We start from the raw sequence: 13,718 nt of genomic DNA, 5'->3' as shown, positions 1-13,718 counted from the left end.
CAAGAACCTATCTTCTTCTTATTACCCATGGAAGCTCCGAAATTAGGGTAAGTTAACTGTCACATTGTAGTTGAAGAGTAAAATAAGAAGGAAAAAATCTACCTTGGGAAGCTCTGAATTGGTTCGCGTGGGTGTATGTGGGGGGATAATGTAATGGAGAGCCAAATGCGCTGCTAAAAGAAGATTTAACAAGTTTCCCTTTCAAAGAGGGGTGACAGACTCATCCCGCTAACTCTCTATGAAGAGAAACTCCAGAGATATTCCCAACACAGACAGCTGCAGGCCCCTTCTGCTAGAAAAAAGCAGTGCAGCTGATTTGTCACTAAACCGATTCTGTGAACTCTCCTGTTTTATTTTGTATTATGCAAATAGGACTTTTCATCTATTCTAGCTTTTTTACTCAAGGCTTGTCACTTAATGCTTGTAAAAAAATTTCAAACCTCCATAATATGCTGCATATATGTAATAAAAGGAAAGGACTGGCAGAACTGAGAACCAATTTCCAATGATTTTTTCCAGTGCAATAAGGAATTAAAGAATAATATTCACCGAGTAATGCTACGATTAGCATCAACATGCATGTTAACAAATAGATAATTTGGCTGCCTGTGTCTGTGTGCAGGGTTTTTTTTCACAGCACTGCTGCATATGGGCTCTCCTGAGCTGTTACATTTAGTTTTCCCTGTCTGTCATTTAGTTCCCTGCGGGGCAGCCATTAATCTTACTCCTTTTGCATGTTCTTTGGCTACCTCTGAAGTGCACGCTCCACCTCACGTGTGCTGAATTATCTATTCACTTTGCCACTAGCCCCAGCAAATGCTGCGTCTCTGCAGTCAATTGGCTCCCCTGAGATATCAATCCATCATGTTGGGGCTTTTCTTTCCCTTAGGTATCAGCCCATTTTAGGTGCCTTGTAGGTTCCTATTTATCAACATTGCACCAAAGGAGGGTCTTGGGATTCTTCCAAAGTGCATGTTCAGCAGAGTGGGAAGGAGCAAACCACAGGAAAGGGGAAGGCACTAGCTGGATTTTCATTTCAAGGAGCTGAATAAACAAATGTACAAATCAGCATTTTAAACAAAGGGCCCTCTGAGACCTGCATCTGAAACAACCCTTCAGAATCCTCTGTATTAAACATCAAGAATAACACTACAAGGAACCAGAGAGCGAGTAGGGAAGGAACCTCTGAAAAGCGCTCAGACAGCTCAGTGATGATTGCAGTATCCAAATGGAGATAGGTGGATGGATAGACAGATAAATGTGTTTCCAATAAAACACACTTATCAGACCAAAACAAAGGAGTTTGGGAGACTGGATAGTTTGTTGACCATATCTGATGCTTCCATCATTCACTGTATGGTCCTGTTCTTATTCCAAATAACTGCCCCTATGAACCTGATTCTTCTTTGTTACACTAGTAATTGGGAGTAACTCCGGTGAAGTCAATAGAATGGGTGTATGGAAGAGCAGAATCAGCCCTGTATGCCTTTGAATTAGAGCTCCTCAGTGTACAAACACCTCTATACATCCTTGCCCAACTTTTCATTCCGTGTTCCACACGTTCCGCACAGCAGTGGGAGAATGGGCTGAATTCTGTCCTTTGGCTGTCTTCACCAGAAAACATAGTGTTGTTGTTGTTTTACATCAAGACGGCTATCTCAATGTATAATCATAGTGGAGATAAGGCTCTGTAGTTTTTACCTTGATGTAGCCTGTTGAGGTCAACTTCAGGCAGGAGGCACAGGGTTGACCTTACCTAATTACACCACAGTAAAAACTACCCATGCCTTGTCTCCACTAGGATTTTACATTGACAAATATTTCAATGTAAAAGCACACCTATGTTTTATAATGAAGACATAACCTTTGTGCATTATCAGCAGAATCAACACCTTGGTTCTCACTAAAGAATATGTCTGTTCTGGTTGTGATAGCAGAGGCAAAATGAAAAAGTCATCTTGGTTTTCAGATCCCAAAGAGAGTTTGTGATGGCAGAACTTTGGAAAGTCCTCTGTCTTTTTTGTTTGTTTGTTTGTTGTTTTTAAATCATGCCAGCTGAGCTAATAAGATCTGGACATCCCAGAGAGAGAATAAATATGGGACTGCCTGGGATCATTTTTGCAGAGTCGTATTTTCTTGGTGTTTGCCAGATCTTTCCCTGGCTATTTTTGCCTGTCTGTGTTATGCATTTAGGGCAGAATAGTGACCTGCCCTTACGGTGGGTCATGCAGAAGAGTAAAGGGACACTTCAGAAGCTACTCATGCCACACAGCACGGCATGAGGAGGAGAGTCGTTTCATTAGTGCAGCTATTCCCCCTCCTCAGCAGTTGGGTAGCTAATGGTCAGGCAGGGTAGGGTTGGGGACATGGGTGAATGTTTGGCTGAGCAGGATGGGGTTGGCGGAATAGTCTGCTACTGAGAAGGACAATTAGTAGATTACTTTTCCCCTGATGCGAGTGAGCAACCAGAGTTGTGGGTGTGACTCTGGGAATCAAAATGTCTACCCTGGTCTGCTCCTGGTGTGGCACAGCTATTGTAATGTCTCAGTCTGGCCCTTGGGCCCAGCACCAAGGGCCCCACAGCCTGAACAGGCCCTCTAGGTTCCATTGCAATGCAATTAAAATAATAACTTCCCTGGGCTTCTATACACTTAAAAAGGAAAACAATCTGAGATTCTCCTCTCCAAACGTGCACATTGTGCTGTATTGTGGGAAGAAGGGAGCATTTTAGGGGAAAAGTTAATAAGAGTCGCAATCAATAACTCTGACCATTACAAAAGTCTCTTGGGTTGTAGGTTGATGGACAGAGAAATATGATTTTGAGATTATATACAATTTCATTTCTTTTGATTCCTAATCTATCTTCTGGCTGGGGTATTTTAGGTGCAGTAGCATATCTGGCTTTATAATACTTCCTGTTCAGGGGATCCCAGGGAGGGCTTTTCAATTAGGTGTTTTGGAAAGAAAAAGGGTGCAGTGATCTTCAAGAAAGGTTTGATCCAAATCACACCCGGCGCAGGTACCCAGAGAAGCAGAGACCAAAGCCAGGCCCTGTTTGTACTCGTCAAAGTTTAATTTTGAGAATGTTGGGTTTTAATTTGGCACACAGCATGCCTCCCAACCACAGAGCGAAAGTCTGGGCAGGGGTTTCAAGTCTCAGCTGGCATCTGCGGCTTCTCAGCTGTGGAAGCAAAAAAAATAAAATGCATTATTAAAGAGAGAGGAAGAGAAGCAGTTTAGTGCTGGTTTTCCAAATCTGTTCTGCTTTTTAGATCCCATAGTTTAAGAGGCTTCTAAATACTTTGAAGCTTCTGCTCGTTGAGTGTTTTCCTTTTGTAGTTTCAGAGATTTGAGGCTTTTATTTGGATATATAACTAGAGATCTTATTTTGTTATGTGCAAGAAATTGTAACTTGAGTTCAATCAGAGATAGGTGTTACTGCAAATCTGAAATCTGCAAATTCTTTCACTGATCTTCTCATTGAAGGAAGACAGATTGAGGATGTAATTAGGTCCCCATCCTGCAAGCTGATCTGGCTAGGGTGGGAAGGGGTCATTACAATCATACTGATACACTTTGAAACCAATAGGTGGCTCTTCACAGATGCCTGCATGGATCAGCTTGCAGGATCAGGGCTTGTGTATATAGCACCTCTATTCTGATACTCTTTGTATCAGACTTTGTGCACTGTCTCTAATAGCAGCTGCTGAAAATTTTGCTCAAGTGTTCAATTAGTGATTGGATTTAGAAGAGTCAATATCAGAGACAAAGTCTAGCATTGAGATGTTTTGAAGACAGCAGAGTCTGAATACCTTGAAAAGTCACTTTGGGGGGACACCAAGGAGGGAATAGAAAAGTCAGAGGTGCACATTTTTCCTCCTGCCCCTCCCAGTGGAAGTGCCTATTCCCTGAAATTAATTGCGAACTGTGGCAGAATACAGAGCGTGAGTGTAGTGTGGTCCCTGCATGGAACACCACTTAATAGTAATAGTAATTAATTCGCAATAGACACATGCAAACAGTTTTAATTTAATAGTAGTGCCTGCCTTCTACTTGTGCTCTGGTTAAGGGCTTGTCAGGGTTTTCTACTTTAATTAAGCGAATATAATACTGCTGGCAGGTATTGGATTGACAGCTCTGCAGAATGGAACCCTCTGCTTATCCGTCAAACAAGCAGCAGTAACAGCATGAATGTCATAGACACTCTACTACCTTTAAAGCCCATTGGACAGGGGCAAGCCTCCAGCTGGAGTTTTTGGATAGGGATGTGGGCTGCAGATTTTAAACACTATTTTCAAAGAAGTATTCATAGTCGGGATAGTCACGCTTGTTTTACAAGGTGTGGCTTAGTGGATAGAGCACTGGACTGGGACACAGGAAACCTGAATCCACCTGCATTTTATTCCCAGTTCTGCCACTGACCTACTGGGTCACCTTGGGCAAGTCACTTCGGCTCTCTGTGCCTTAGTTTCCCCATGTATAAAATGAGGATAATACTGACATCCTTTGTAGAGTACTTTGAGATTTACTGATGAAAAGCACTCTATCAGAGGTATTATTATTATTATTATTATTATTATTACACGCATATTTTAAGTGAGGATAATGAACCGTTTGAACAATGTATCTAGGGATGTAGTGGATCGGCTATCAGCTGAAGTCTTTAGATCAAGGCTGAATGTCTTTCTAAGGCCTGGTCTACACTATGACTTTAATTCGGATTTAGCAGTGTTAAATCGAATTAACCCTGCACCCGTCCACACAACGAAGCCATTTATTTCGAAATAAAGGTCTCTTAAAATCGATTTCTGTACTCCACCCCAACAAGCGGAGTAGTGCCAAAATCAATACTGTCATTTCGAATTAGGGTTAGTGTGGCCGCAATTTGATGGTATTGGTCTCCGGGAGCTATTCCACAGTGCACCATTGTGCTCCACAGTGCTCCGGACAGCAATTTGAACTCGGATGCACTGGCCAGGTAGACAGGAAAAGCCCCGCGAACATTTGAATTTTATTTCCTGTTTGCCCAGCGTGGAGAACACAGGTGACCACAGATAGCTCATCAGCACAGGTAACCATGCAGGCCGATAATCGAAAAAGAGCACCAGCATGGACCGTGAGGGAGGTACTGGATCTGATCGCTATATGGGGAGAGGATTCAGTGCTTGCGGAACTTCGTTCGAAAAGACGAAATGCCAAAACTTTTGAAAAAATCTCCAAGGGCATGATGGAGAGAGGCCACAATAGGGACTCAGAGCAGTGCTGCATGAAAGTCAAGGAGCTCAGACAAGCCTATCAAAAAACAAAGGAGGCAAACGGTCGCTCCGGGTCAGAGCCGCTTCTACGCCGAGCTGCAAGCAGTTCTAGGGGGGGCCGCCACCACTACCCCAACTCTGACCGTGGATTCCGAGGCAGGGGTAATCTCATCAGCTACACCTGAGGATTCTGCGGACGGGGAAGAGGAGGACGAGCTTGTGGAGAGCACCCAGCACTCCATTCTCCCCAACAGCCAGGATCTTTTTCTCAGCCCGACTGAAGTACCCTCCCAAGCCAGTATCCAAGACCACGACCCCATGGAAGAGACCTCAGGTGAGTTTACCTTTTAAAATATAAAACATGTTTTAAAAGCAAGCGTTTTTTAATGATTACTTTGCCCTGAGGTCTTGGGATGCCTTTGCGGCCAGTACTACTACTGGAAAAGTCTGTTAACGTGTCTGGGGATGGAGCGGAAATCCTCCAGGGACATCTCCATGAAGCTGTCCTGGAGGTACTCCAAAAGCCTTGCCACAAGATTTCTGGGCACTGCAGCCTTATTCCGTCCTCCATGGTAGGACACTTGACCGCGCCATGCTTGCAGCAAGTAATCTGGTATCATTGCATGACAAAGCCTGGCAGCGTATGGTCCCGGTGTTTGCTGGCATTCAAGCAACATCCGTTCTTTATCTCGCTGTGTAATCCTCAGGAGAGTGATATCGCTCATGGTAACCTGGTTGAAATACGGGAATTTAATTAAGGGGACAGAGGTGGCCGTTCCTACTGGGCTGTTTGCCTGTGGCTGAAAAGAAATCCTTCCCTGCAGTTAGCCAAGCGGGGGGGAGGGGGAATTGGCCCAGAGCTTTTCGCGTTTGGCTAGCAGGGATCTTCCCTGATACCGGCCACGCGGTGGGGGAGGGATAAAGCGATCATCCCAGAGAATTGGATGTGGGGGGGGTTAGTTTGTTTTCTGCTGCTGAAGGTTAACAGGAAAACCGCAGCACTCAACGGGCTTTGCTTGGTATGTGGGAAAGGAGGGCGCAGAAGCTGAAAGACAATGGCTTACCATGGCCGCATGCAAGCCGAATTCTGTTGCCCGGACCTGCATCTGTGATCTCTAGCAGCAAAGCCACAGGCACTCAATATTAAGAGGCAAAATGCAACCTTGCACAGAAATCACATGTGCTATGTAATGTGAATAGTGTTGGTCACCGTGAAAGAGTATAAGCATTGTTCTGCAAAATGTATCTTTTTAAAAAATTCTCTCCTTTTTTCCCTCCCTCCAGCAGCTGCAAATTCTTCAAGCCTCCCTCCTCCGTCCCGAAGGCTATCTCAGATAAGGCGTTGGAAAAAGAAGACGTGAGACGAGATGTTCGCAGAAATCATGGAATCCACCCTCAGTGAAAGAGCTCATCTGAATGAGTGGAAGGACACGGTTTCAAAGTATAGGAAAGAAGCCAGTGAACATGAGGCCAGGAGGGACCAACTTGAGGAGAGGAGAGACGCTCGAGATGAGAGGTGGCGGCAGGAAGATCAGAGGAGGCAGGATGCAACGCTGGGCGCTGCGTGAGCAAACAGACATGCTCTGGCGTCTGGTGGAGCTTCAGGAATGGCAGCAGTATAACAGAGTGCCGCTATAGCCCCTGTATAATGCCCCTCCACCCTCACCATGTTCCATAGCCTCCTCACCCAGACGTGTAAGAACGCGGGGGAGGAGGGGAGGCTCCGTACAACCTCCCATTCCACCCCAGTGGACAGCCCAAGTAAAAGGCTGTCATTTTTTTAACCTTTTTTTAGTGGCCTTTTCCTTCCCGCCGATCCTCCTCCCAAACCCCACCCGGGTTCTCTCCCTCTTTTTATAATCAATTAATAAAGAATAAATGATTTTTAAACTATGGTGACTTTATTTCCTTTGAAAGCAAGCTGGGGGAAGGGAGAGGGTGGGTTCCTTACAGAAAATGAGTCAATAAAGGGGGCAGGTTTTCATGAAGGAGAAACAAACAGAACTTTCACACTGTAGCCTGGCCAGTCATGAAACTGGTTTTCAAAGCTTCTCTGATGCACAGCGCTTCCTGGTGTGCTCTTCTAATCTCCCTGGTGTCTGGCTGCACATAATCAGCAGCCAGGCGATTTGCCTCAGCCTCCCACCCCTCCATAAAGGTCTCCCCCTTACTTTCACAGAGATTGTGGAGTACACAGCAAGCAGAAATAACAATGGGGATATTGGTTTGGCTGAGGTCTGAGCGAGTCAGTAACGATCACCAGCGACCTTTTAAACGGCCAAATGCACATTTTACCACCATTCTGCACTTGCTCAGCCTGTAGTTGAACAGCTCCTGACTCCTGTCCAGGCTGCCTGTGTATGGCTTCATGAGCCATGGCATTAAGGAGTAGATTGGGTCCCCAAGGATAATTATTTGGCATTTCAACATCCCCAATGGTTATTTTCTGGTCCGGGAAGTAAGTCCCTTGCTGCAGCCGTTTAAACAGAGTAGTGTTCCTGAAGATGCGAGCGTCATGAACCCTTCCCGGCCAGCCCACATTGATGTTGGTGAAACATTCCTTTGGATCCACAAGTGCTTGCAGCACCATTGAAAAGTACCCCTTGCGGTTTATGTACTGGGTACCCTGGTGCTCCAGTGCCAAGATAGGGATATGGTTAGGGAATCCCATTGCAGCAAAGCCATCCACTATGACCTGCACATTTCCCAGAGTCACTACCTTTCATAGCAGCACCTCAGTGATTGCTTTGGCTACTTGCATCACAGCAGCCCCCATAGTAGATTTGCTCACTCCAAATTGATTCCCGACTCACCGGTAGCTGTCTGGCATTGCAAGCTTCCACAGGGCTATCGCCACTCGCTTCTCAACTGTGAGGGCTGCTCTCATCTTGGTATTCTGGCGTTTCAGGGCAGGGGACAGCAAGTCACAAAGTTCCATGAAAGTGCCCTTATGCATGCGAAAGTTTCGCAGCCACTGGGAATCGTCCCACACCTGCAACACTATGTGGTCCCACCAGTCTGTGCTTGTTTCCCAGGCCCAGAATCGCCGTTCCACGGATAGAACCTGCCCCATTAACAACATGATCTCCAAAGCACCGGGGCCCGCGGTTTGAGAGAATTCTGTGTCCATGTCCATGTCCTCATCACGCTTGTCGCTGCGCTGCCGTCGCCGCCGCCTCCTCGCCTCATTTTTCTGGTCCTGGCTCAGCATAAACTGCATGAGAACGCATGAGGTGTTTACAATGTTCATGACTGCTGTCTTGAGCTGAGCGGGCTCCATGCTTGCCATGGCATGGAGTCTGCAGTGTTCACTCAGGAAAAAAGGCGCAAAATGGTTGTCTGCCGTTGCTTTCATGGAGGGAGGGGTGAAGCTGTACCCAGAACCACCTGCGACAATGTTTTTTGCCCCATCAGGCACTGGGATCTCAACCCAGAATTCCAATGGGCGGGGGAGACTGCAGGAACTATGGGATAGCTACCCACAGTGCAACGTTCCGGAAATCGACGCTAGCCCCGGTACATGGACGCACACCGCCGAATTAATGTGCTTAGTGTGGCCGCATATATTCGACTTTATACAATCTGTTTCCAAAATTCAAATTACATAAATTCAGATTAATCCCGTAGTGTAGACATACCCTAAAAGGTATGTGAGGGGTCAAACAGAAGCTATTCAGGAATTACCAAGAGAAGTTCTATGGCTTGTGTTATGCAGGAAATCAGACTAGATGACCATAATGGTCCACTATAGCCTTAAAATCTATTATTCTAATTATCAACCCAACTGCAAACTCTTTCAAAAGTTGGACTGGGACATAAAATCTTGGTACTTATATGGATCCTTATCTTTATAGTATCAAAGTACCTCATATGCATTTACTTTTACAGTAGGGAAGGGTGATAGTCGCATTATATGGAGAAATAGCAAAATTAAGTGATTTTCCCAAGGTCAGACAGAGAGACTGTTATAGAGCCAAGAACTGAACCTAAATCTTCTCAGTACTAGTCCAATACTTTGACCACAAGATCATCCTTCCTTGGATTCTCATTCTGTTTTGGAGGGACAGTGAAGAAAGGAGCAGAAATAAAAATTCTAAAGAAAAAAATAAATACTGTCCGTATATCTTGTACTGTGGTCCAACTTGTACTAGCTGGGCATCTTTTTGACTTTGTTACCCTATAGTTTGGGGACATGTTTAGCAAACTGAATCACTCTTGGAGGGAAAAACTAGGTTTAAATTAGAGAATGAGGGGCTAAAAAAAGGTTCATGGACATACTATAATGCTGCAGACCTAACTTCCCCCCCCCCCCCCCCCCCCCCCCCCCAAACAAACAGCCAGAACTTCTGTGAGGTTCAGTCGTGCCTGGAGAAGATCCAAATGTGAACAATCAGAGACAGACATGGAGGCTGCTGGAACAAGAAGAAATGTCATTATTTATGGTGACAGGTTAGGAAGCGGCATCAAAACAAAGAAAAGAGAACAGTCTGTCACTGTGTGTCTGGGCACTTGTACTGTCGCTCGTCAGTTTCTTATCTGTCACTTCCCTGTTCTCTGGGTTGATTTATGTAGTACCAGGGGACTGAAACGGGGTTCATGCCTTTCAGTAAAGGAAGTTGTTGAGGGCCCTTTGTAAAGCAAATGAGGGAAGGAGCTTGAGAAGCCTTGTAGTGTCGTGCACAGGACTAGGATACCTGCTTTCTGTTCCTGGCTCTTCCACTGACCTGCTGTGTGACCTTGGGCAAGTCACTTCCCTTCTCTGTGCTTGTTTCCTCTCTCATCTATTTAGATAAGCACCACGGGGAAGAGTCGGTCTCTTACTAGGGTATAGTACAGTGGTGCCCTGATCTTGGTTGAAGCCCCTCAATGCTATTGTAATTCAAATAATAATGATAAATAGAAGGGGGGGGGAGAAAGGGACAGTTGGGGATGAGACAGGAGCAGCTTTAGCAGAAATAGTGTAATGGAGACTCTTAAAACATGTATTTAGATCAGCTGGTTCATGCTGTCTCCCAACCTGAGGATGAAATAGGACAGCTAGGTGGAGGGGTAGTTTAAAGTGAAAAGCTTTCTGTGAGTGCATTGTCATGCCTCCCTAACAGGCAGTGCGGGGGAGATGGGAGGAGACACAGTTGAGGGACTGACAGATGGCATTGGATTGAAGGACAGAGAGAGAAGGCACTGCATGTTTTCCCTTTGTAGCAGTTACATCCGCAGAGGGAAGAAGGTGTCTCTCAAGCCCACTGCTGCTGCAACTGCCTCAGTCTGGAGAATGCTTTCTCATGCCTTATCTGGGAGGCAGTGCAGTCTAGGGCTTGGTTGTCACTAGGAAGAAAGGTGGATGTGTACCACACATTAGCTAGCGCATTGTAAAACCCTGATGTGGACAAGGCAGCTGTAGTTTTCACATATTAGCTGGTTGAGGTAAATCCACAATACTAGTTTGGGTAAAGTGTCGGCAGCAGAATCAAACTCAGGACTTCTGTATCTAAAACTATGTCTTGAGCGAAAGACCCAGCTCTGTTAGCACCAAGACTGCATGAGGGAGGAGCAAGGAGCCACACTGGGTAAGTATGGGTTACATTATCTATGCCCTGATGATGTTCCATTCAGTAATTTCCTGGGTCGCAGTCTATTTCCCTGTTGACGAGTAGCCACATCACAGAGAGCACTATCTTCACCTGTGGTAGCCTTGCTGGCACAATCTACAGACAAGCCAAGGATTGAAAAAGTCAAGGAGACCGGACTCTTCTCTGACTCCTGCAAGTCAGGGTTGATATTAATTGATGGTATGCCTTCAGAGGGGCATACACCTTCACTGCCCATGCTGTGACTGTTCTGTGTATGGAGAACTTCCATCTGCATGGCTGTCATTTGACACCTTCCATGAGCATTAAGGGGGAAAGGGCCAACATAAGATCTATACACTACTAAATTTTCACTTAACCCTGGGGGTTAGAGTGTTTCATAAACTTTCCATTGGCTCTTTGCGTAGGAGGAAATGTTATCGTCAATTCATATTTAAAAGTTTACAATATTTTTAAAAGGAAAAGGGACAGCCCATTACAAACTCTCTACAGGGGCATAAGCACAGAATAAAAGCATGAAGGGGCTGATAATGATTGCAGGAAGCTGCAAGTTGGCAGCACCGTTTTGCTTTACAACTAACTGAGCATGAGCAGAAGATTTGCTTTGTTGTTCTTATTGAAACAGATTAAAAGGAGGGAAAGAAACATAATCTTTTCATTAAAACAAAAAGAAAATATGTTTGTAAGTGACACCAAAACCACCTCACCTCCAGATCTCCCTACCAGCACCAATGTTTTGTTATTTCCGTGACTGTAACTAAATCCATTTGCTAATTTACACTCCAGGTAATACTCAAGATGCCCTGGCAGCTATAAGCTCTAAACATGAAAGGCTTCACATTTTCATTTAGATGCAGCTTACGTGTTTAGAAGAAAGTCTTTCTCTTGTAGTAGCCAATTCTGAACTCCCCTTTTTTAATCACATCTCCACATAATCATTGGCGAATAGCGCAGGTGATTATGTGCATAAATCTTCCCACACGTGAATGGATGCTCTCTTGAATAACACTGTCCGCTTTAGCTTGGCACTTGTCATCCCAGATATGGCAGAGTTAGACCTGTGTTTAATTAAAAAATGGGATGCCACAGCCTATCCCCAAGGCAAACTTTATCTCTCTCTTGGATACATTGTCTCCTTTGATAATGCATTTCCATTCCATATATATATATATATATATATATATATATATATATATTCAGCTTCACCTCTGCTTTCCCTTGGTTGTTGAAGAGGATTGCAGTGGAGGAGAATAAGCACTGCATGTAGAAATGAATCATGAATAATCCTGGGGGAAGAAACAGCTGTGGAGACAACCTCTGTGGCAGTTAGGGTCTCTTTGGGTACCATATGCAGCTGCTGTTAATTCAGTGGACAATGGTATGTCCGCAGTCACGGATTGACACTTTCAGTCATCCTGGTCTGAGGCTTCATCTGTTGGCCTTTGACCCTTGTCTCCCTGCCCTTAGAACAGGGAGTATAACACTTGCCCTCATCCCTTGTAGGCTGCCTGGGATACTGATGCTAATTTGGCAAACAATGGAATAGAGCACAGGGAAAGGAAGACGGGACAGATGAGAAGGGGGTGGAGAGGAGAGGGTGCAACCATACTTGCCATATAATTCAGAAGAACTCCTGAGTTTTAAAGTGACAGTGATGGATGGTTTTAAGAATAAGTGACTTTCTTGGCCTAAGTAGGGTGAGGACACAACCTTTAACCTTGCATTCTGCTATTACAAATAGGTGTAATCTTCTCCTCTCCCAGTGTCTGTTTTAAAACTTGATGGCTCAACCACCTGCCAGAGACAGCTACTTTGATAACAAAGCCAGACTATAGATGAGAACATTGGATTTCGGCATCTGAGATCTGGGACAGACTATTGGAACTCTACAACATACATTTTCCAATGAGAATGCATTTTAAAATCAGGCATTATTTTAATTATTATGATCATTTCCATTTTCTCTCCCGCCTTTTTGGAAGGAAGAACAAACACTCAATTTTAAGTAAGGAAAGACAACAAATGAGGGTATTTGATGCAAAATGTGGTATGACTGAAGCCTGTTGCTATATCACAGCCACTCAAAACTGCTCCTGGTCAGCATGTGTACTCTTATCACTCATTGCTGATTTCCCCCATAGTAGGTGCTATTAAAAATTCAGCATTCCCTTATTCCTATTAATAATTATATGTTCTGTGATAGAACCTAAAGGCCCCCCAAAAGGCCAGGGCCCAATTGCACTAAACCCCATCTCAGGGTTGAGATAAAAGGGTTCTTCGCAACAACATTCCAGATAGCCTGCTTTTGTTTTAATAGCACCTTTTTCATCTCCAATCTAGAAGTCTGTCATAACAAGGCTCTATAAATTACTGCGAGTGCCTGCCACTTACCACCTACAGTCTTTCTGTAATGATATATGGCCCATAAATCTTACTGACACCCCTTTTCCACTGCTGTCTCTAATGTGCTCTTTCTCTCTCATTCCCTCTGCCCCAGACTAAGAAGTCTGGTGTTTCCACCAAAATGAAAAAAGGGATACAATGGCATGTAATCAGAACTTGTGTGGAATCCAAATACTGTAAGAAGTCAATCAGCATTGGATGTGGAGTTCTGCTTCTTTAAGTACTTCACATCTTAAGAATTGCTGAAAGATTGGCCAGTGGACGCATGTTCTTTAACATGTGCATCAGAGATGGTTCTGGGAGCTCACACAATCCTGTTCACTGTGGATTTCTTCTTGTTGTTGGATTTGTATCTTGGGGAGGGGGTCGCTTCAGACTAAGACATTGGCTACACTTGAGAATTCACAGCGCTGCCGTGGCAGCACTGGGAAGCGCGAGTGTAGTCACGCCGCCAGTGCTGTGAGAGCTCTCT

The sequence above is a fragment of the Trachemys scripta genome, chromosome 2 (genome assembly GCF_013100865.1).
Source record: "Trachemys scripta elegans isolate TJP31775 chromosome 2, CAS_Tse_1.0, whole genome shotgun sequence".
Lineage (NCBI taxonomy): Eukaryota > Metazoa > Chordata > Testudines > Emydidae > Trachemys > Trachemys scripta.
The sequence above is the reverse complement of the archived record's forward strand: the minus strand, read 5'-3'. Positions refer to the sequence as shown.